The sequence below is a fragment of the Oxyura jamaicensis genome, chromosome 9 (assembly GCF_011077185.1).
Source record: "Oxyura jamaicensis isolate SHBP4307 breed ruddy duck chromosome 9, BPBGC_Ojam_1.0, whole genome shotgun sequence".
NCBI lineage: Eukaryota > Metazoa > Chordata > Aves > Anseriformes > Anatidae > Oxyura > Oxyura jamaicensis.
In genome coordinates this window covers 25600599-25624137 of record NC_048901.1, presented here as the reverse complement: position 1 = coordinate 25624137, position 23539 = coordinate 25600599, and the positions used below count along the sequence as shown (strand labels likewise).

General features: G+C 43.8%; 1 long non-coding RNA gene across 4 annotated transcripts in view; it reads left to right on the top strand.

Moving 5' to 3' along the window:
• LOC118171211 overlaps positions 1 to 23539 on the top strand; it is a 44933-nt gene that overhangs the window by 320 nt on the left and 21074 nt on the right. For 2 of the 4 annotated variants that reach the window (XR_004753107.1, XR_004753108.1), the window contains exons 3-4: positions 18916 to 19878; positions 21909 to 21976. The exons of the other annotated variants lie outside the window; for them this stretch is intronic. This is a non-coding gene — a long non-coding RNA (uncharacterized LOC118171211). The remainder of the gene's footprint in view (positions 1 to 18915; positions 19879 to 21908; positions 21977 to 23539) is intronic. 4 annotated transcript variants of the gene reach the window in all.

Sequence of the window (23539 nt, the reverse complement as noted above, 5' to 3'; positions counted from 1 at the left end):
ATAGCTGCAAACTGATAATGGGCAGCCTTCTGCTTTTGGCAGAGCCTGGCTGCTCCTGAAAGGGTTGGCGTGTAGCTTCCTTGTATTCCCTTTGTTCCAGCCTGTGCAAACAGCAGCTGAAATCATGGCTTTGCCAAAGGGTTCTTGCTGAGGGGACTCCTATGCCCTCTCCTTGGAAATGCTCAGAAGGGGTATGCTAGGGGAAAACGCAGGTAGAGAGGACTGAATGCAGAGATGGTGTGAGCAGGCTATGGGGCTTCTGCCCTTCTCTTAGCCTTGTTGCTCCTCTCCAGCTACACACCAGGAACTTCTGTGCCACAAAGTGCTGTAACATCTCTGCAGCCTCCATCACCCCCTGGCAATGGACATGGAGAGCTTGCCTACAGCCTAAGAGTGCTAGTCTCCCCATTGCTGTCCAGCCTCCTTCTGCCCAATGCTGTACGCAGCAAGGTGCTCACGTTCTAGTGCTGCTGTGGCCCACAGACATATGCACATGAGCAGCCAACCTGCCAGGCTCTCAGCCCTGAGCTGGTGAGGCAGGAGCCACATTTCCTTGTGTGCTGCTTGAGCGTTCACAGCAGAGGCTGGCTGCTGATGCCCTGGAGTGCCACAGGGCTGCAGCACTATAGTTGGCCCCAAGCAACCTGGCAGAGCTGAGGCAGTTTTGTGAAGGGAATGAAGCTGGGCTTGGGCTGAGCCCAGGTTTTAGGAGAAGGTGTGAATCAGAGGCTGGCACACAGGACTAGCCATCTGGACTGCTGTTTTCTATTCCCGGCCTGGGGAGGAGTGGGGATGGTAACTGGAGGAATTTTGGAGCCTGTCCTTTGCATAGGTGCTGCGCTGTGCTCTAGGAGTGGAATGGGGTCCTGTGCGTTGCAGTGCCCTGGTGCCGGCAGCTGCAATCCTCTCGCTCCTCTCAGAGAGGTTTGTTGAATGGCCTCTTGGCTATGTGTGTCCGGCTCTGTGCGTGTCTGGCTCTCTGCTTGTTGCAAATGTGCAGGCAGAGCCACAGCATGTGTGGCCACAGTCAGATAGTGTCAGAGGTTGTGCCCTCAGAATACAGCAGCTCTCTTTAAGATAAGAAACAGAGAAACGTACAATCACAGAAATGGTTACTTCTCTGTAAATAGCTAGTCAAGTGACCTAGTTCAGCTGCAGCAACAGCTCCTTGGAGGCTTCCCACGGTGGGCACCACGGCGTGCTGTGCTGAAGCTGATTCATCACATCCAGTGTGGCAGAGATTGGAGTTTGCAGGCCCTAAGGATTTCATTGTTTCTTTATTAATTTTAAATTGATTAAAATGAATTTTTAAAATACCAGGAGAGACTCGCCTAAGAAATGGTTATAGGGAAAAAAAAAGGAAATTAAGTCGGTCTGTGGGAGTTAACTGTGTGCTTAACAATCTCTGGCTCACACAGCTGCAAGCAGCTGTCGTGACTTGAAGGAATCAGGTGTCAGCTACTCTGTCCTGGCAGATTAGCAAAAATTAGATTAATCCATCGGTATTAGAAAGAAGTGAGAATTATAAACTTCCTTTAATAATACCCAGGGAAAACCTACTGGTGTCCTCAACCATGACAGGATAATATTACAGGCTTCTGCTCTCTGCTGCAAGATTTTTATCCAACGATCAAGATCTCCTAGGGATGTGCAACCCTGCTGGAGCCAAACAGGCAACATGTTTTCTCCCAGTATCACCCAGTACTTGAAGAATACCATGTGGTCCAAAGGCCCCCTGGGTCCCCTGTGGGATTTCTGTGTAGCAGAGCAGGCTGCCAGGTCCTTTGCTCAGCCTCCAACTAAGGCTGCAACATTGAGTGTAGGCAGTAACAGATGAGTAGGGGATCCCTTTTCCCACTGCCAGAGGGCAGTTACAAATGATCTTTTCTCCTGGGCCAATTTCATTTGCTGTTCGTACCCCCACTCCACTGGGGGAAGCTGCCTAACACTGCAAAGCAACAGGATTCCTGTCCATTATAGTTTCCGTCTGCTCCAGTGCAACTGCAGAAGTCAAGACTGTGTGCACATCTGTTTGTTTGTTTTCCCTTTCACCTCTTCTCATTCACTCACAGCAGTAAGGAGCATGGTGAAGTGGGTGTGCTGTACCATCCAGCTGGCAGCCCAGGGGTGCCTTTGGTCCCACAGGAGCCAGCACCAAGTAGGCTTCCATGCCATGGTGGACTCCAGAGGCGAATGATGCAGAAACTGGGTCAGAGCCCTCTCCACATGGGGAACTGTACCTAAAGGGTGACCTTGGGAACTCCATCCCTTCTGATCCCACCTGCTGCTTTGGAACAGGGAGGTGGGAAATGACACACTTCTATGGTGTACTGCAATGAAGCAGAGCAGGATCTGGCCCTAACTTGTCAATGGGGATTGTTCTCTGTTCAGATGAAGGCCAAGGCTAGCTCAGACAGCATAAACAGTAGATTAGCAGATAAAGGTTTTTGTCCTGTAGGTAAATAACAAAAAAAATAAAAGTAGGTGGAAAGCTCTGTGGTACTTCAGAGAAGACCGGAGAGCTGAGATAAGTGAAGGAGCAGAATGTGGAATCCACCAATAGATAACAAAGCAGCAGGTCTTGTCAGACCATTTTATGTCTATCAAAGTGAAAAGAACCTGCTATTCCAGTGAAAATAAATAAACATACAGAAAATGTCTCAAACAATTTGCCACTTGTTATTGATTGATGTAATGGAGCAATCAGAGTTCTAAGAAGTTGCATAAAAGCATCTTCAGTCTACTTTTAAAATCCCTTTAAAAGACAGTGATATTACTCATATCCTATCTATCCTATCATACTCATAACCTATCTGTCTCCTCTTATCTCTGGGTCTCAAAAGCTGACTTGTTCTAAAATCACTTGTCAAAGTGCAGCCTATTTTTCCCGACTCTGTGCCCTGCACTCAGACACCACTTTTGCCTGCAATGTCATAAGGCAGATATTGCTGTGAAGAAGCTTGGCTGATGAGATGCACATGGTTACTATTCACCTCCTTGAGCATCTACTGGGACGGCTTGAGAAGCCCACCTCTTTCCCTTGTCCTCTGTTATTAGATAGGGTGGGTACTTTCTCAGGCATTAATGTCCCACAGTCGGCAACAGGGCTTCCTGCTGGGTGGGTCACCACCTCTGCAAGACACTCTCTATAGCTTCACCTCTGAGACCTGTGAAAGGTGGCTAAGGACTAGCTTATTTTGCATGGCATACAAATTGATGTTTTATCCAAGATCAGCTCATGCATAGGTTTTAATATGTTTTAATATTTTTTGTGTGTGACTGAGGTGCTTTCCAAATTAATAGATGATGCTTATGAATCCTTCCTCTGTTTAAGCAGACTCAGATTTAGTGTTTTACTCAAATTACCAAGTATGGTAAGAAGAATATAGTTACAAAATCTTCTCCTTCATTCATTTTGTCAATTGCTGTTTTAATTGTAATTATTCATAACAAACTTTAATGTACTAGCTTATTGACAGTAGCATATTTCAACACAGTAATCAAATGAGTGACATGAACCTTACTGCAGCACTTGATATTTGCTCTTTCCTGAGTAATATACACATTAACTATGTACATAATAGAATAGCTTTAAAACGTATATAGACTCAGCTGGAGGGTTAAAGTGTTTTAGACTTGTTTGTTCTTCATATAGTAAAAAATAGTCATCTAAGGATTGATTCTAAAGAAGTTCATGAAATCAGTGTGACTTTCATGGATGGAAGGTTCTGGCAACATGAAATTATTTCTGTTTCTGTAGGCGCAGGATGTAAGCAGTAGACATTAAAGACCCCATTTCAATGTTTTAAAGCTAATATTCTTGTACAAGGTTATCTTATTCCTATTTCCTTCTAGTTAAAAGACACTTAACAAGACTGCCTTCTCTGTCCTGTGTGAGTTGCTGTGAACTGTTTAAGTTCTGCTGCTGTTAATGATCAGCACAGGTTTAAAGGGCTAAGAAATGTTGGCCCTGTGGACCTGAAATACGACTTTGACCAAACAAAATGCTGTCAGATTTTCAAGGCAAACAGAGGTGGAAATAGAGAAAATATTTTTTCACATTTCTTAAGTTTTATCACTTAGCTGTGCAATTTGTAGCAGTAGTAGACATAACATTTGTGGAAAGAAATGTGACAGATCTATTCAGCTGGCAATACTGAGTTTCTCTTTACTGATACCACATCTTGCCAACAATTCTCATCCTGTGGTGAAAGTTGTATCTCATTACCTAGCAAGAAAACTGTCTGTCTTCATTATGCATTTCCACTTTTTCATAAGCTGGAGTTAAGACATGCCCAGCTATGCCAGGAATTAAATTAACCTCCCATGTCCATTCTTGTTTGGTGAAAATGCTGCCCCCTATTCTGAGAACAAAACTTTATATTCTCTGTATAGTCACAGATTCTGCTACTTACTGGTAATAGCTGTTAATCATAACAAAAAAGAAGCACAAGGACATTGTTCTTATCAAATGCCTTACCTTACTCCCTATTTTGCTTCTTTTAGCTCCAGGCTAATGACACTGCTTCTGAAACGAGAATGATTCACCCCCTTCCAGCTATACCAGCAGTCTGCTTCCTAGGGTTTGTTTTTTCAGCAGCCTGTTCACCCTCTCTCTTACAGTGGCTTGCTCTGAAAAATGTATAATCAATGCTTTCCTTGCAAGGTCTTGTGAAAGCAATGCCTATATGGAAGAATAGAACCCAAGGGGCTTTGCCCCTCAAAACTGAGCATGTGTGAATAGTTCAGATCGAGTAATGTAGCTGATGCTCATTCTCCCAGAGAGTTTTCTGGAGGAAGTGAAGTTACCCTACTGGGAGACATGCTGTGTGGTGTGTGCCAGTGGGTGACATGCTGGCTGAGTGCTCCTGTGCACTGTAGAGCAGATGGGTGGCGGGGCTTTCAGCTGTGGGGCTGGGAAGCACCTCATGCTGGTCGTGGTCAGCCTTCAGCACCAGCCAGACTCCTTCTGACCACAGGAGGTCACAGCTGCAGAGCAGTAAATAAGGGGAGCAATTTGCTGAGAATATAGTCTACTTTTGAGAGGCCAAGGTGTAAAGCTGTGCCATGAAACCACACCTGACCTTTACAGTATTGTTCCTTTATAAGGGCTGTGCAATACATACTTGCAGGTCGTTACCAACTTGCAGCTTCCCTCTTCAATGGTTTGATACCACAGACCAGTCTTCTAGAAAGCATTACTCTTGAAAGCAAGTTCTTATGCTTTTAGAAACAAAAAAATATTCACAAGTTATTGTCACAAAACACTGTGGGCCAAATTTTACCCAGGGCAGTAATTCCATGAGGACTCAAGTATTGATTCTTTGGGAAGTTTGCATGGGGAAGGGCCATTCCCCACCCCAGGCAGCTCAGGTACAAAGAGAAACGCGGATGCAGTGCAGGAAGCCCCAGGCACAAGTGCAGGGATGTAGTCAGTTTCAGAAAGGAGGAAATTCCCTGTTACTTGCCCAAATATTACTTTCCTGTTTTTCTTTTGAGCTGCTCTGCAGGGCATGGGGGAGAGGAAGGGGAGATGGAAGGAGCAGCAGGTTCTGCATTCTGTTTCTCTCCTTTAAGGGCAGAACATCTGAGCCAAGGTGGCCGCAGCTCCAAGGAGCATGTAGCACCAGGCTGCAGCCTCCGCTTCGGCTGCTCTGTGGGGTGGTGGTGGCCTCAGCCTGTCCCCACCTTGTCTGTGCCAGTTGGCCTGAACCCCATGCCTCTGCACCCCTTAATGGTAGTGCTCAACCATCGTGGCTGTGAAGTGGTTTCAGACAGGGACCAGGGAATGGTTGGGGTGTGGTGACCATGGCTGCCACTGTGTGTCTGCTCACAGGACATCAGCCATGCCAGGACAACACCATGGCTAGGTTGGGCCTCAGCAGGCATGTTTTCCATCTCTGAGGCACTTGCTTCCCTGTTGTTGCAGGCACTCCTGCTCTGGAAAATAAGGCTCTAAGAAGAACTATCTGTTTTCTTTCGATGACATTTTATCACATCCTGACGTTTTTAATTGCATGTGTTTGCAGACTTCACCAAGCTGCATAAGGCAATGTGGTTAATGAGAGGGGGGAGAAAAAAGTATGTGTTGTCTGTTGCCTACGGAGGCGTCTTCCTGTGGGGAGCAAGCGGAGAGCTGGGAGCGGAGGCCTGCTGGGAGGCCTGGGTCTGTGGCCCACCTCACTGGCTGAGGCTCCATAGCCCTGCTTGCTCCAGGGCTCCCATGGCAGCACAATCAAATGGAGCGCATGTGCCAAGTCCCCAGCAGCTACAGCTGGACAGTATCCCCACTTGACTGACAGGGAAACTGAGATAGAAAAGCAAAGTTCATCATTAATTACACGTTGGAACACTTTGAACAGGTCCAGTGCCACACTAATTTTGAGAATTCTTCATTGTTAACGAAATGTAATATAATTCATGCACACAGTGATGCATAAGAAAGATTAGGACAATGTGAGATGAGCCAGGGGACCTAATACATTTTCATCAGCTCTGCAGTCTGCATGACCCTGGTCTCATGGAAGTTCTGCTCTGGTGTGGCTGCAGTAACTTGTGACAGTTATACCTAATTTACAGCCATGTTGGTGAGACCTGTGTTGCTAAGCCAGGCCACTCATTCCCATTCTAGAAGGGTGACTGCATTTGTTCCTTCACAGCTAGGGACTAGAAAACCCTTTAGGCAAAATCAGCCTTCTGTGCTCAAATTGCACTCAAGTGGGAGCATTTCTGGTAGCTGGTGCCGGAAAACCAAGGTTTGGTGAAATCAAAAATGCATCTGCTTCAAACAGTGCAAAACTAGAACCTCCACTTGTCATAACGTGCTATGCAGTAAGATGTGACAAGTGATGAACTGTTGCTGAAGTGGTGCATATTCAGACTGGTTCACAAGCAGTTGGTGCAAATTGTTTTCTTATTAATAACTTTATTTTACAGCCATCCATCCAGGTAAATGAGACTCTGAATTGTCCAATCTGTTTTTTCATTATTGAATGTCTGTTTTTTCATTATTGAATGTTTTAATTCTTTTAAAATTGCTAGTATCAAAATGCTGGTGGTCTGTAGTTGCTCATCCTTGTTGTATATCACAGCCATTCAATATTGCTTCAGTAAAAATGACCCATGCCTGAAAAGCTGGTCACCAAGGCTCTGTCTGCAGTCCTCACTCCACAGTACAGTGCCAGTGCTACTAATAGCAGCTCAGGGACTCTGGGCTTGTGCAAGAGACCTAAGGAGACAGCCAGCACTAACTGTGTGAATGGAATAGTGATCTATCACAGTATTGTCCTCTGTGCCCTCCTATTAGGGGAAAAAGCATAACATTTAAGCAAATCATTCAACGCAGACTTAGGCAGGACTTTGTTAATCCGTGTTGGGAGATGCTGAATCCTTTGGTGGCAGTTGGTTTCCCACATTTCTTTAAAGAGTGCGTGTGTGTATCCATATATAAATACAGCAGAAAGACAGAAAATAATTGAAAGAATAACTCAGGAGGCAATGCTCTTCATATTTTTTGTTTGTTTGTTTTTACATCTAATTTGCTAGCTAGGGATTTGTTAAGAAAGAAACCTAGGCAATGAGGAAAGTAAGGAAATTTCATCAGGAACAACACCCACCTACTGGCAGATACCAAATGCCTGCATGCACCTGAATTCAACTGATTGAAAAAAAATAAATTAAAATGCACTATAGAATGAAACAGGGCCAGCTGGAGGATTTCATTTAAGAGAAAGGAAAAGCCTGGGGAGAAATACTGAGCTGTGAAGTACTTTGCCTGGCTCTAAGTAGTGGTTTTGGAAGGAGGGGAAGGGTAATCTCTAATTTTAGTTATTTGGCCTAGTGTGCTCTTCCCATTCACATTTTTTTCATCCTGCATCCGAAGTGTTGGAGGTTTTTATATACATTTATTTTATTTTTTAGTAACTATTCACTATTAAAGCCTCCAGAAACACTGTGCTTCTGTTTCTGAGCACACAGAAGCAATAGAAGACACAGGAAAACTTATCAGGGTTATTCTGAGCTAAATGACTTACAGCTCTGTCAGTATTTGATTTGATAAAAGCTTTTGTTGTAAGCAATTGTGCCATATGCTTTGGTTTGCTGCCAAAGTGCTACAGAGAGTGGGGAGGTGAGCACTTGACTCCCTAAAGCATCTCCCTCCAGCTCTTGGTGGGCTGAGAGCTGTTCTCCCCCTGGTGTGTGGAAAAGGTGTGGACTTGGACTGGCTGCAGAGATTCCAATGAAGAGGCAGTGCTGAAAGAGCTAGAGGTGGCTATAGACGCTTTCAGAGCAAGTCGTTGCTGCCAACGGGCACGCAAGGGCACGAGGCCGCATGTTGTGTGGTGCAGTTGTTCCCTCATCTCATCCCTTCCTCACATCATCTTCCCATGTCTGTGGTTTGCACCCGTGCTTGCAAGGTGCTGGGGCTGTTTGACCCCCCTGAAATGCAGGGAATGAGGCCCACAGCATTGTCCCTGCCCCATACAGATGAGTTGCTTGGTCAGATCTTGCTTTCCTCAAGTAGTTGTGCTGGGAAATGAATACTTCTATAGCTTTATGAAATAATCAGACCTACAAGGTGTTTTACAGACTCTTAAATCTTCTAGATCTCTTGTATTTCTCTTACCAGGCATTAACAACAAAGTTTATTTAAGTTGAGTTAAAATACATTCAGTACTTACTTTGCGGTCTTAATCTTGCCATACCTCTAATTTTAACACAGGCTGAGTCATTTTCATCCTACTGCTTTAAAAATCAGGCTTTTCGGGCTATGGAGCATGGTCTTGTTCTTGCATGCTTTGGAAGCTGAACAATTTATTTCTCTCTTAGTCAGATTTGTCCTGCCAAACTGCTATCGCTTAGCACTCTTAGATATAAAAATAACATATAGACAGGATGATTTGCAGAGTTAGCTTTATTATGGGAAGCAAGAAATGAAAAATAAAGGATGCTAGGTTACATTTTGCAGATAGTTTATTTTTTATAAATCAAAGTGGAAGTATTAGTCCCAATGAGAGATTTAACCTTGTTTTGACACAACTGCTTGGGGAGGAATTTGCATCGTGTATGTAGTACAGTAGTTATGCAATATTTGCTTTCTCTGTTTTGTTTATCAGTAACCTACTGGTTAATTTCCTGCCCACTTGTTGAAGCCTACTCTGATGTTACAGTTGTTAAAGTACTATATTGTTACCCATTTCAGTTCTTCAAAATAGTTGATATATTTTTGCAGAAACTCCTCAAAGACTTCAGTTTGAAACAGACTCTTGGCATGGAAAATATAGGTGAAGCAGTTGTTGTCTGACAGTGTGATAAACTGCTGGAAACAATCATGATGTGAAACCTCAACAGTAGGTAGTGTTGTTCTAAATGCTGTATCAGCAAGTACATATCCATGCACATACAGAGGGAGATAACAGAAAATGCAAGGGGAATACCACAGTATATGTGTGACTGTAACGCTGAATGTTGCACTTTTAGTTCCTCAGTTTAGGAACATAGCAAATTTAGAAAAATATTGAAAATGGGACAAACCATCTTTCCATGAGCTTTTAGTCAGCTGTTTGTCCAACCTGCAATTAAGACTGACAGTGATCTTTGGTGGTTATTTGTGTTACCGTAGACTGCAGGATCTCTAGTGAAAGACCAAAGCTGTAGTACCAGACACTGAGCAAATGAAAAGCAGGAGGCAGAAGAAAAATGCAAGCAGGTGTGGGAGAGGATGTTTGTGTACCATCTGTTTGCTTGCTGACTGAGAACTAGGCTGGTATAATCTGTCTCCCTGCGCAATAGCCATCATCTGGCCTTTCAGTCATTTCTAAGCACATGTCAACCACTGAAACAGGCTGCCTCATCTCCAGCCCCCTAAATGCTGCCACCTACAAAAGCAAGTTTTCTATTTGTAGCCACAGGTTCATTTGGTGCTTTTTAAAAACCTTGCACAAATGAATCTCTAACCAACTAGGCAGAGACAAGATTGCATGCTAAATTAATTTCTTCCCCTAGTGAATGCTGCCCTATAGTATTCAATGTTGAGCATGGAGTATTCCAGTTTTCTTAGCAGAATAAGAGGTAGCAGATAATATAGCTATGTTGACTAATGTCACTTGTCAGATGTCTCCTAAAGGACAAGGTGAGTCTAAGTGTTTATAATATACTGGAGAAGAAACGCTAGTCCAAATTTCTCAGTGGTTTAACTACAACAATAAAAATGTTGCTTTCAGAAACACCACTTCAAATATTAAAGGTCTACTTGTTAAGACGAATAGAGACTAAAATAAAGGAATACTTTAGAAACAAAACTAAGCAAATGATGGTGGGTCCTGTGAATGGTGTGTCAGAGCTAGGCTTCAGGTATGTGGTTCCTTTGCAGAATTGACTTCTAGATAACTGATTTATTTATTTATTTATTTTGCTAGTGTATTTTAGTTCCAAATAGTTCATTGTTTGCAATATAACTGATTAAAATGCAAGAATTAGCTGGAGTGAAGCTACTATTTGGCTAGACAGTGATTTTCTATTCTCAGGCTGAGTTTGGGATATCTTTAGGATATTTGATTTTTGCTTAAATGTGTAGTAAGCACATCTATACTGACAAGTTAAATTCATCAGTCTTGATCCGATATCTTTTCTCACCTGTCTCTTCCATTGACCTTTAAGATTGCAAAACCTGCCTATAGAAAAAAAAGGATCTTTCTCAAGGGGTGGCAGGAAAAAAAAAAAAGTGACATTTTCTGCTGTCTAGGATCAGTGTGCTTTGTGTGCTGCAAGACTCAAAGCAGCTAGTTTGCTGACAGGAATGAGGCCATAGAGGCTTTCCCCTCCCCAGTTACCCAGATTAATGGAGATTTTTGTTTTCTGTCATTCTAAGAAGCACTGTCAACTTGGCTTGTGGTCTGCTGATAGACAGAATGATTATGCCCTCTGGCTCCTGCAGCTCTCCATCTGTCTCTGTGCAACTTCTTTCTTTCAGAACCTCTGTCTGAAGATCCTTCTTCCTTCCTGCTGCATTCTCCCTGCCGTGGTGGTGACTCCTGTGGGAACTCCACTTGAGCAGGGACATGCTGAAGGCATCTGTGTTGAAGCCACCTATTATCTGCTTGGAAAGTGCTGATCCAAGTAGTAGAATCCTCACACTCTCTGAAGCAAAATTAATCATCCTGAGGTCATTCCTCTGATAGCTGTTCACCTGTTTTCCTCTTTAAATCTGCTACTGATAGGATTCCATGGCCTATTCCAGCACTTAAATCTGTAGAAAATAAAGCTACGTCATCCCTTCCAAAAAGCTAGCATGTTACTACTTCATCTGTCCTGGTAAAAAGAGAAGGATTGCTGTCTTCAAAAGGATCGATTATGTCCACCTTCAGCTTTCTCTTTTTCACATCACATTCTTCCCATTTCTTACAGAATTAAACAATAGCTAAAGTTGGAAGGGACACCCTGAGATCTTGTCCAACTCTTCTCTTTAAAGCAGGGGCAATGAGAACAGGCTGTACATCTCTCAAACATGGGGACTACACAACCTCCCTGGGTAACCTGTCCTGGTATTTGACCTGCCTCAGAGTAAAAAGGTTTTCTTTTATGCTTGAGCATACTTGCTTGTATTTCAGTATGTACCCATTGCTTGTTGTCCTGTCACTAAGAAGAGCCTGTCTCTGTCTTCACTCCTCCCATCAGTATTTATGCATTGATAAAATGCCCCATGAGTCCTCTCTTCTCAGGACTAAACACTCTCAGCCTCTCATTAAATACTAAAGCAACAAAAAACAACCCCTCTAAATCTTTCTGCCTTTTGACTGCCACGACTGTATTAACACAAGGATAGGGCAGGAAACTAAAGGGCACCTATAGACATGCTAGGATGTGCTGAGACTCTTGCATTATGAAATATTGTTTTGGAGGTGCAGCTGAAAGATTTAGATTAAAACAACAAAAAACAACCTCACTATTTCTGCAAGCACAGCCAGGATAGTGAATGTCTTCATATGGAGAACTTCATGTGCAAAGTAACAGTATGAACATGTAGCTCATTGTGTACAATACTGTACCTAATATCTTCATGTGAACAGTATCTGACAGTGAGGTTAACTGCCTTGTACTGGGTGCATGCTGAGGATGTCTGTATGATGGGAGAGGTGAGAATAGCTGTGGCTGTAAGGGAGCAGAGAGCAGAAAAGGGCTGATTACTTGTGTTTCTGTAGGTTTATGGGATTAATGTGGTAAATAGAGAACAAACCCAAGTGATTCTTGGCTTTTAAAAAGCTGATCTGTTGACTGGAGAGTGCTATTTTACACCCTCAGAATCAGGAGGGGCTTATTGTTCTGTCTGTAAAATGGTAATGACACTCCCTATATAGAAGCCTCACTACAGAGAGTAATTACTTAACATAAAGAAGTCTGAAAATGGGAAGGAACTGCATGGTAGCAGTCACAGAAGCTGATGTCACTGTCTGAAGTGATTGGTCACAATTCCTTTCTTAGCAATCACGGTATTTCTGTTCAGCAAAGATATAGCCAACCTAGAAGTAAAGGAGTGAGGACAGTAGGAGTGTGAGATTGTGTGCTATGTAGAGAGAGATGGCTTGTCCCAGTACACGTGAGGTGGCATGTTGAGGTGGAGCTGTGAGTCAGGTCTGCAGGATGCAATCTAGGATTTGTCTGAGCTTTAAAAAATGTGGTAATCAGGAAATGGTCATGTTTTCTGCTGCCATGGCTGCCAGTATTTTGGAAAAGGGCTTTGGCACAGACAGATGTATCTGACAACAGTTTCATGAATGTTCTACTTCCTGCACAAACTACCCAGTAGTCCTTCAACAGTTCCATACAAGGCATAGTTTTACGGAGTCTTATACTTCTGTGCCCTTCCTCTTTCCACATTCTTTCATGCTCTAGTACTGCCAGTTTTTCCTCTCATCATCTCTTTGCTTGCCTTTTCCACCTTTCTGGCCAAGTCCTGGGCCCTGTTGTGTGGCTGGAGAGCAGTCTGCAGAGCACATGCCAGGTTTTGCAGAGAATAGTGAACAATTCTCACCTGAGCTTACAGCAAATAAAGGTTTTCCACATCTGGTGTCTGGTGTTCTAATATTAGAATGTGGATGTTTTGCTGTAAGCTGTGACAGAAGGCTATGACATGCACAGAGGGCTACAAAGATGGTGAAGGGACTAGAGGGGAAGGTGTATGAGGAGCGGCTGAAGTCACTGGGCCTGTTCAGCCTGGAAAATAGGAGGCTAAGGGGGAAACTCATCGTGGTCTACAGCTTCCTCACTAAGGGGAGCAGAGGGGCAAGCGCTGATCTAGTCTCTCTGGTGACCAGAACCCAATAGATAGAACCTGAGGGAATGGTGTCAAGCTGTGACAGGGAAGGTTCAGACTGGACATCAGGAAGAGGCTCTTCACAGTGAGGGTGGTCGTGCACTGGAACAGGCTCCCCAAGGATGCAGTCACAGCACCAGGCCTGTCGGAGTTTAAGAAGTGCTTGGACTGTGCTCTCAGGCATATGGTTTGAATTTTGGGGTAGACCTGTGTGGAGCCAGGAGCTAGACTCGATGATCATTGTGGGTCCCCTCCAACTTGGGGTATGATTCTGCCATGATGCAGAAGCAGAGTTAATGCTTCTCTGAGGTCATACATAGCTGTGTTCTTTGTTTTGTGTAGCCTGAGAAGTCTCAGTTATCCTGTGCCACTGGGTAGAAAGTGGGAGTGAGGGGGATTGTAGGTGCCTGTTGATGGTGTTTGGTTCCAATGGAACAGACTTGGCCATTTTAAGTCCCCTCTGCTTCTGCAGCTGTGCTAATGAAACTTCTGCTGTAGTTTCCTGCTAAAGACTTGCACGAACTTGCAGGACCTTCTATGTTTCAAAATACACCTGATGCTGTGTTCTGGAGGCTGCTGCATGTGTATAGCACAGTTACAGGCTGCTGCAGGGTGTGCCGGATTGAATGACTTGCAGTCTGGCATGGCCAGAGACAGTTTCAGTGAAACTCTTCATGAGGCATCTTGGCTGACATCACACTGCACCGAGGCTGGCTGGTGCGCCTGTTAGAATGGTGCTGTCAGCAGAAATGTGCTGTCTGAGCTGCTGCCTGGGGACTTGGTGAACATCAGCTGTGAGTGGGAATTTCTCTGTGCTGCCAGTAGGTTGCATCCTGTGCTGTTACCAGGCGGAGCTTCTTTAAAAATCACTGGTATGCATCACCAGATCCAGTGACATGGGCTATCTTTAACTATAGGAATATTCTTCTACAACTGTCTCTGCACCAAATCACACTTATCCTACTTCCCTCATGCAGGGATGCTGTGAGGATTAATCTGGTCAGGTATATCAGAAGCATTAGTTTCCTCAGCATGCAGATACCTCACAAGTTTTAGAATACAGTAATGTTTGCCTCATCAAACATCTAGGGAATTAAATAATTGTAAAGAGGTGCTGCTTTCTTAAAACTTCCTTTTTCTTCTATTATTTGGGTTAAAGCCTGTGTTCCAAATACAGTCCAAACTGCTTTTGAAATCAGAAATGTAAGTGCACCACGATGCACTGGATTATTTTATTTTTTTCCAGACAGTCTAATTCTTTTCCTTCCCTTTCCTGACTTCTTGAGGTGATCAGCCTCTAGGGTGTTTTGCAGTACTGCTGATGTTTAACACACAGAAGCTGAGAAATGGATGTATGTAATGATAAAGTCAGTTTCACGAGGTCATGTGGCAAATCATTGGCAATGCCAGGAAACAGCACCCCAAGCCTCCTGACTGTCTCTAACCCACCCTAAGCACTACAGCCTGCCTTTTCCTGGTGAGCATAATGTGATTCATAATGCAGCAGTTCTGCTGTAAGGCTGGATACCTCTCTGTGAGCTGCCTCTCCTGCGTCAGAGGAAAGCAGACAAGCTCAGGCAGCAACAGATAGCACATGTATGGTTTCTAAACCCTAGAAACAGTATTTAGGAGCTTATCTCAGATAAGCTCATAAAATGTACTGACTGGTTAAAAGTAGGTTTTAAAGTTTGTGGCAAACATCTCAAACCTTATATTCTTTGTGGTTCTTTTTGTTGCACTGTCTGTACAAAAATACCATTTCAATTCTGATTCATGTTGTGTTTTCTGGCCTTTCTGGAAAAATACCAAATTATTGATAGGTGTCTGTTGCTTTTAGTTGTGCTGTTCAGTGCTAAGCCTATTCCTGCTTTTTGCAGTATGTTTAGGCTATGTTTAGGCAAATGCAAATGTAAGTGGTTATTCAGTGCCTTTGGCACTCCGAACAGAACGTACTGAACTCCTGGGGCTTGTTACAAAGCCTCAGCCTCCAGCACTAGCAAAGCCTGTACAGTCAATAGCTAAAGTATGAGAACTACATGGACTCAACAGGGGGAGTTCAGAGAATCTGGAAAGATCATGGATTGTGAACTTGAACACGGTTTTTGTCCTGTGGAGTAGGGAAATGAAGTAAGGGAACTGTTGCTTGTGTACTCACAGTTAAAGGCTCTCTGTGCATGCACGCACTGCCTGCAACAATGGAGCTGGGTTGATATAACATTGTATATGATCTATGGAATCTTCTGCAGAGTGTAGTTTACTGATGAAGTTCTTCTCTGGCTGTATCATTGCTCATATCAACGTTTTCCTGAATCATAATGGAGACTCTTTCCTTCTACAAACAATGCAGTCACTGGAAGTGAAGTGAAACTGTGATGCTGCTGCCTCCTGTGTGTCTGTTGGCAGTACCTTAGGATTTTTACAGTTGTTTGTCTTGTTACACGACCTATTTTAAGCTCTGGCAGAGTAATGATAGCATTTGATCACAGTACTGGGCACAACTGTGTGGCTTTTACAACAGACTTTTTTTTCTGTATATTCCCATGTTTTCAAATAACTTCAGACTTGTGCCTTTAGGCTTGCACGCTCTTTGGCCTCTGCTGTAGCTTGTAACAAGGGAGCCCCTGACTCTCACTCAGACTGCTGTTTAGCCCCAGACGAAGGAATGAGGTGGTGACTGGGGAGCATGCATGCTGAACAGACCATGTACAGGCCACAACCCTTGGTCTAGCTCCCATGATGAGAATTAAAAATGTCTTCATATCTCCAAGTCTTTTTTATTGAATTTTCTTTATCTTTTGTAAACTTGTGACAGAGTTGTCTAATCTCTTGGGATTATTGAGCGGGTAGCACACCGTGTAAAGTCTTTAATAGTGACATTGCAGGACAAATCTCTTCCATCCTGGAAATGTTCAGTTGCTAATGCTGGTTCTGCGTTCATCTGCCTCTGGTATACTGATTAAGCGGTCTCCCTCTATTACAAAATATTCTAAAGCTGGTGCTTTGAGTTTTAGGTACACACAGGCCTGAGACTCCTGAGAGTGGTTTGTCCTGCAAGCTCTGTTCCCTCAGCTTTTTAGTAGATTAAATGCATTTATGGTTAGTGGTGAAGTTTAGTCTCATGTCATTTATTTTAACATTGTGCAGAGCAAGGCAGAAGGCTTGTTTCTTCTTGCAAGTGAATGTAGGCAAGAGATGAATGTTTGCCATCTGTGAGGAAAACCAGAACACTGGCAGTAATGTGAAGTCAAGGCTGCAGAAGAGAAAAAGGAAGCACTCAGTTGAGGGAGGACCAGGGCCAGGGTACAGAGAAGAGAGGTCAGCAGTGAGATGTGTGATGGCTGTCTCTCATCTGTTTGGGTAATAACCCAAAAAACTCAGGAAAGTAACTGCTAAAAGTGCTTACTTATCCTTGCTTCACAGCTAGTTTTTGGGTGGTAAGGAAAACCACAGGCCATCTTAGCTGCTTTAGTCCATTTTTTTTTTTTTTTTTTTTTTTTTTTTTTCCCAAGGCCCAAGAAGATAACTAATATCCATAATACTAATACATGTTTTACTCTCATCTGAAATTAGTTTTCTATCCATATACTTTCGTAATTCTGGGTTTTGATGGCCAAGTTTTTATCAGAAATCAGCCCTTTGTTTTTGTTTCCAACCTGCATGCACACATACCTGCTTTGGGGCAATTGTGCACCATGTTCAAATATGCAAATATCTGATATTTCTGACCTCTGCAGGTGGGAGCCCAGGTATGGGACTGTCAGATCATTGTACAAGCCAACACTTGGGACTTCATATGTGTGAAAGAAAATTACATTCTGCATGGAGTAAAGTTGTGTCTGCTGAAACCTCCATGTTGTGTCTAATGTAGGTTAGAAAGACATCTGGAACAGCTGTTATATCACAGTAAACTACAGTTTGTGCTGTTAGGGCCTGAGAGACAGCTTGTTACTGCAAGTGCTATTTCCCCCTGGAAAACAGTCATTTGCAGTAAACAGGCAAACTATTGACTAAGACAATACAGTTTGAGGCAACTTCTAATGAGAAATAATATTTTTTTCGCTTAAAAGTCTAGTTAATTGTGTCTAGTTAATTCTAAAAGTCTAGTTAATTCAGGCAAATGAACCAAAAGCTAATACCAAAAAAAAAAAAAAAGTTATTGTTCTTTGCAGTGCTCTTCATGGAGAGGGGGGAAACAGCAGTGTTTGCCATCTCCATGCTACCCAGTGTAACACCCAGGACTGGGTACACATCATGCGCTCAGCAGAAGACTGGGCATTTCAGTCCTTAATGCAGCCTTTCTAAATCAACTTCCTTTTGCCTTGAAAAACTAGGAAATGCCAAAGAAACCCCCTTGTTCTGTTGCCTCAGTCTCTTAGAGGACCTGGAAGGTGGGAAGCCTATGCTGGAGCCTGTGAGGTTGCTGCAGAGCTCCCTGAAGCTGGGTTCAGGCATCAAATGCTTATCTTGCTGTGTGGCAGAGGGTTCCTCACTGCCTTGGGTTCCTCAGCACCTGCATGGGCTACAGGAAGCTGTACCCCTGCCTCTGGTGTGGGTCTGTCAGCATGCCTTCCTCTGGGGATGCGGGGGCCACGTGCCCTCCCTGATGTCAGGGTGCCTGTGTGGACTGACCCCAGCGTGTCCCCAGGGTGCCTGGCCTGGGGCTCATTGGCAGGTATGTCCGACACTTCTTCCCTGCTGCTCGGTGTGCATGCAGATGCTTCCAGTTGGAGCAAGCCAGCAATGAGGTAAGGGGCTGTCTTGTCTCTGTGCCACAGCGGGATCTGCTGCAGAGCTGTGGTGTGTTATGGGCTGTGTGTGGCGTGACCAGAGCACAGTGGTCCTGTGTCACTGACAGCCCTCCCTGGCAGCGGTCTGCACATCTGGCTGGGCACGTCTTGGGGATGAGCACCACAGCAATGGGGGGGCCTGCCCTGCCTGCTCATGATGCACTGGTGCATGTCTGCTCTGGGCCAGGTCATTAGCCTCTGCAGGGAGCCAGGGCTGGTGCAAGCACTCGTTCCCCGCAGCACAGCTCCTGCTCCTTGTACTTTGTAATGGCTACGGGGGCGATGCTGGAGTGCGTGCTGCAGGCAGCCCCATTCTGCCACAGCAGGAGCAGGCAGGGACCTCAGTGCATCTGTGGCCTGCGTGCCTGCTCCCGCATGAAGAGCTTCTGGAGCTGGCACAGTGGAATTCCTCAGTCTGTTGCAGCTGAAGGTCAACAAGATTTAATTTATTTATTTTTCGCAGGATAATTTAAAAGGGAAGCAGTGGAGAGTGGTGCTGCTTTCCTGCATGCGCTGCCGCTTGCTGCTTGTGGGGGGATGGGGAGGGTGGATCTCAGTCAGCATGGGGAAGCCAACCTCACCTTCCTCTGGGGTTGTGGCTCTCTGCTGGACCATGCTTCAGAACAGGGTGCAGTGAAATGCCAACAGGCTGCCTCGCAGGGAAACTGAGAGTGGCTTTGCAGCTTGGAACCCTCTAAGACAAAGCCAATGATGTATCCCATGCTGTTTTTCTAAATCGGACTTTTCTTTTTTCTTTCCCCAGTGTATCTTATTCTTGTGCATAATTTATTACTACGTTCTTTTTGTTGTTTTCAGGTTTATGAAGCTTTCTGCAGCAAGAATTGAAACTGACAGATTCCAAATTAGATCAAAACTTCTAGGATTCATTTGTGATTTCTAATATGTCTTCAAGTTACTTCTGATTAACACTAAGAAATCATAATTTTTTATTTTGTGTCTAAAACACAGTAGGAATATTATTTGAGGGTACTTTTTGAAAAAAGTTACAATTAGTGTCCTTCGTTTGTTATTACAGGACACAGGCCATTTGGGGAAAGAAAGGAAAAAATATTTTTGTCAAAGCTTTGAAAAATGCATGGCTTTTTCAGTGCTTCCTGGGGTTTCTCTTATCCAAGTACTAGTTTGGTGTCAATGTTTGCTGGAAGAGAAACTGATTGCTCTCTGCATCTCAGCTCCATTTTTCTTATTGTGCTAAGGCCCATAAAGCAGAAAAGTAGTTGAAAAATGATAGCCTAAGTAAGTTCTGTGTGTGTACTTGAGAGCACTGGTTACCCTTCCTCCTCCATGCCTCTTTACTCTGCTGTTAGTGGATTGGATGGAAGCAGAAGGCTTTGTTTCACGGAGGCAGACTGGCCGAAAGCTCCTCTTGGTGCTGTTGCTGGCTCAGGATGCAGCCTCTGCTGGCCTGTGAGCTGCTGAGATCACCACAGCAGCTGACTGCTGGGTGATCAGCATACTTTACTTAGACTGGTGCATCCATAGGCTGTAATGTGATATATTATGAGCAGCTGAACACTTTGGAGCATATGAAGAACAATAAGGAGAGGTTGGATTTTATTGCATTTTGAGCTCTTTCTTTAGAAAGCAAAAGGAATACTGAGGTCTTCTTTTATTTGTGTGATCCTGAGGCAGAGTATCACAAGTTACAAAGAATGATTGAAGTAGACAATGTTTGTGCTGTTAACAGTGTTTGAAATATTTCCTGTCATGGGAAACATGAACAAGTCAAATTGGCATCACCTTTCTTTTCTGAGACCTGTGAGTACTTTCAGCATTGCTGCTATTTTAATTTAATCTGCTGTCCTGTGTGGTATCAACGCTGTTGCTATGCATGGACAGGTGTCACTTTCCTAGGAGTGCCATGTAGGGAGTAAGAGGGCACGAGCCCCCTCATGCTCTGCGGCCTGTACCGTGCTCTTTGCTTTTTGCCTGTATCATATGCTGCTGAAGCCAAAGTGTGGGCAGAAGAGCACAGAGACCAAAGAAGTCGGCAGAAGAGGAGAACATAAAGGAACAAAAGAAAGAAGAAATGCCAGTCTATTCCTCATGCTGCTGCTCAGACAGGGAAGGCCAGGGCACCATCCTTGGTGTCAAAACCTTTCTGTGGCTGTGGTCAACACCCAGTGCTGAGGAAAGAGCAGGCCTCTAGAAGTATTCCTTTCACCTTCTAGCTGGTGACAAGCCTGTATATATATGGCTTACACATATATATATATATATATATATACACGCACGCATGATACACACACACATATATATATCTATGTAAAGACTGAGCCATCATTTCCTCCTCAGGCATGGAAGAGCCTGGCCAGCACAGAAGAAATTCATCCCAGGTGCGTCCCCTGTATCCAGCACTGCTGGAGTCAAACTTTCTGCTCTCTGGCAAGCTTTCAGGCACATTAGTAAAAGGCTAGTTATAAACTCATTTGATGCAGCTCTAAGCTCGTGTCTCTGAAGCTCATGTACCCAACCAGATGTGATTATTCTACTCATGGATGATGCATTACCAATAGGTGGGGTCTCTGTAAGGATAAAATTGCCAGCAAAAGTCTGCCTGTGGAGAGCTTATGTGTATGGAAGATAGAAACTTGCTGGAAGCAGCTAGAAGATGCAGAACTGTCAGATAGTCTTTTGGCTTCTGATCTGGAAGCACCAAAACGTTAAACAGAAGAACTTGCAGCTTCTTTTCTATTTAATTTTTTCTTGCTACAACCTGAGGCAAAGAGGTGCAGACTTTTCATGTGTATATATATATATACACCTACAGTAAAAGCCCGAGGTGCATTGTCCATCATTATGGGCATTGGACTTGACTGAAAAGCAACTTGTGTGTGTGCATCAAGGTGCTTTGTGCACAAACTTGGAGAACAAGATGCTGATAGCCCTTAGGGTGGTTATTTTCACAGTATTCTGAAAGGGACAGTTGGACAGAAATCCCTATTGTTGAATCTGAGACAATTGGGGCAGGAAAAAAAAAAAACTGATGAAGAAGGAAATGGCTTGGCCTTTCTGTAGTCATCCAAACTGATGGTGCATCATCCTGAGCCAGCAAATACCCCTTGCAGTGCACATCAGTGGGTACAGTCAGATAGCCAAGAAACTTCTCAGAACTTCCTTTCGTTTTGCTTTCTTGCCACCCTTACAACCAGCAGGAGCTTCTCTTCCCTGGACTGATGCTTTCTTAACATCAGCAGAATTGCTCTTTCACCGCTCAGCCCCTTTTTATCCAGCTTGCTCGGTATTGATGGAACCAAAAACTTTCTGTGGCTTGGTGCCTCTGAAAGTCTCCTAAAGTACATGTGCCAGATACTGTAGGAAGAGAAGCACTGATTCAGGGCTGAAGCTGGCAGAGGCTGCTTGTACTTCCTATTAGAACTTGTTCCTCTGTGTGTGCACTCATGTGTATCTCCTCCAGCACTTTATCTCCCTCTTCTCTTTAGAGCTTTATCTCACTTCTGCTCTTTAGTGCCCATTATCTCTTGTCAGCTATCTGCATTACAGAGTGTAGGACACTATTTAGGAGAAGGAGGTGACAGACAAGGTTGATTCACAGCACAAGAGAATTACACGTGTGGGGATGATGCATGTTTCACATGAGTGTGCTTCTCCTCCTATGGCAGGATAATATATATGTGATATTACTGCTGGCTACTGTAGCACATCATATACTTTGGTCTTCCCTTCTCTGCCTGGATGGTTTCTTGTAGGCAACTGAAGCCAAGTTACCTGGCTGCTGTCTGTCTGCAGTTCCACCATCCTGATTTTTCTTCTCTTATTTGTTAAAGGGGGAATACCTTATGCAAGCACTACTGATGAGCTTCATAACCACCTGTCTAAATTATTTTCCTCATTTGTAATTTTTCTATGCTTTTTTTTTTTGTCTTCTACATAATGACCATAGTTCTCCTCCCACCTTTCAGCACTGTGACTTCGCTGTACACTAACAAATTATGCAGGGGTCAGAGTGGAGTAAGAAAGGAAGACCCAGTCCACAGGTAGCTTCATACAGCTAGTTGAATGTATCTGAGCAATAAGTGGCTGGTGTATGGAACAGGGAAATGCAAATGTGCAACATGAAATGCAAATGAAGCAGTAGTCTGGATTTGGGAGAGGAGTTGCACTCAGCCAGGCAGTGTGCTGGTGAAAGACCCTCCCATGCTCCTGTGGCTTCAGGAGACTCATCTGCTAAAACGGCAACCTAGTGGGCAGAGATGAAGCTGGTGTCACAAGTGTGGCACTATTGCCCGTGGACTGCTGTCGTCAGCCAGTGGTTGCAAAGATGAATAGCTGACAGGAAGGTAACAAGTATGTGCTAGTTAAACATACGTTGCCTAATGGCTGTATTCCCAGTGCCCAGATGCATGGCTTGCTCTAGGACGCTGGGACCTCCCTCTCTGCTGCGGTAGACACTTCTATTATTAGCTCAGTGGCAGCTTTCCATATGCCAACACTCGTGACTGCAGGACTGTTTAATTTTCGCTTCTCTGAAGTATTTAATTTGTCAGCTGTTGGCTTCAGTTTATTAAAGACCAAACTTCAACTTCCTTACCTAGATTTTTTTTCTCTGTTAGGGTTGAATCACAGATCCTGTTTGAACAGACCATTATGCATATGTAGAATTAAGTGCAGGATGGTGTCTTAAATCTAGAAATTCTAGCAGTCGCTAGCAGGCTGGAAAGTAGGGAAAAAAACATGTCTTTAAAGATGAATGTCTTGTCTCCACTCTTCTGTTAACTTTTATTTAGAGAAATAAAAAATTGGTTCTGCTAGAAGTACTCCCTGCTTGTATTCCAATGCCTGACTGTGAAGATGTGGCATACAGTTGCCAGTGCCTGTCTGCAGGTGCTGGCACTTCTCTGGTGGCTGAGGATAGCTGCTGCTGTGAGTTAATCACCCAGCAATTCACTGCTGGGGGCCTCTCTTTAATTATTGAATGCCAGAATAGAGGTATATTGAATTACCTTGCTGGCAAATATCATCCAGCCAGCAAATATATCCAGCATCTCATGTAACTCTACAATATTCTTGGTTTTCCTACTTACATAACATTAAATTTTCTCCAAAGAATCTTAAAAATAATCAATATCTTTTTATATACTGCTTATATAGCAGTACATGTTTCCAGACAATTATACACTTTGAAGATAGGCTTCCCTGGCAGTCAACAGTGTGTGATTACTCTTCTTTTTTAAAGTCAAGCCTATACTTGGATTTAGCAGAACGAACCAGTATGTGTGTAGTGCTTTACCAAGCAATCAACAACAAAAATATGAGCAGCTTAATTTTTCTCTTACTTATACCAGCTTTACTCCTGTGATAGTACATCAGCCCAGTTTTGGCTGGGATAATGAGAATGGACTTACTGGTACCTTATGGAGGAGCCTAAGAGAAGGCCATAAAGACAAGCTGTAAATAC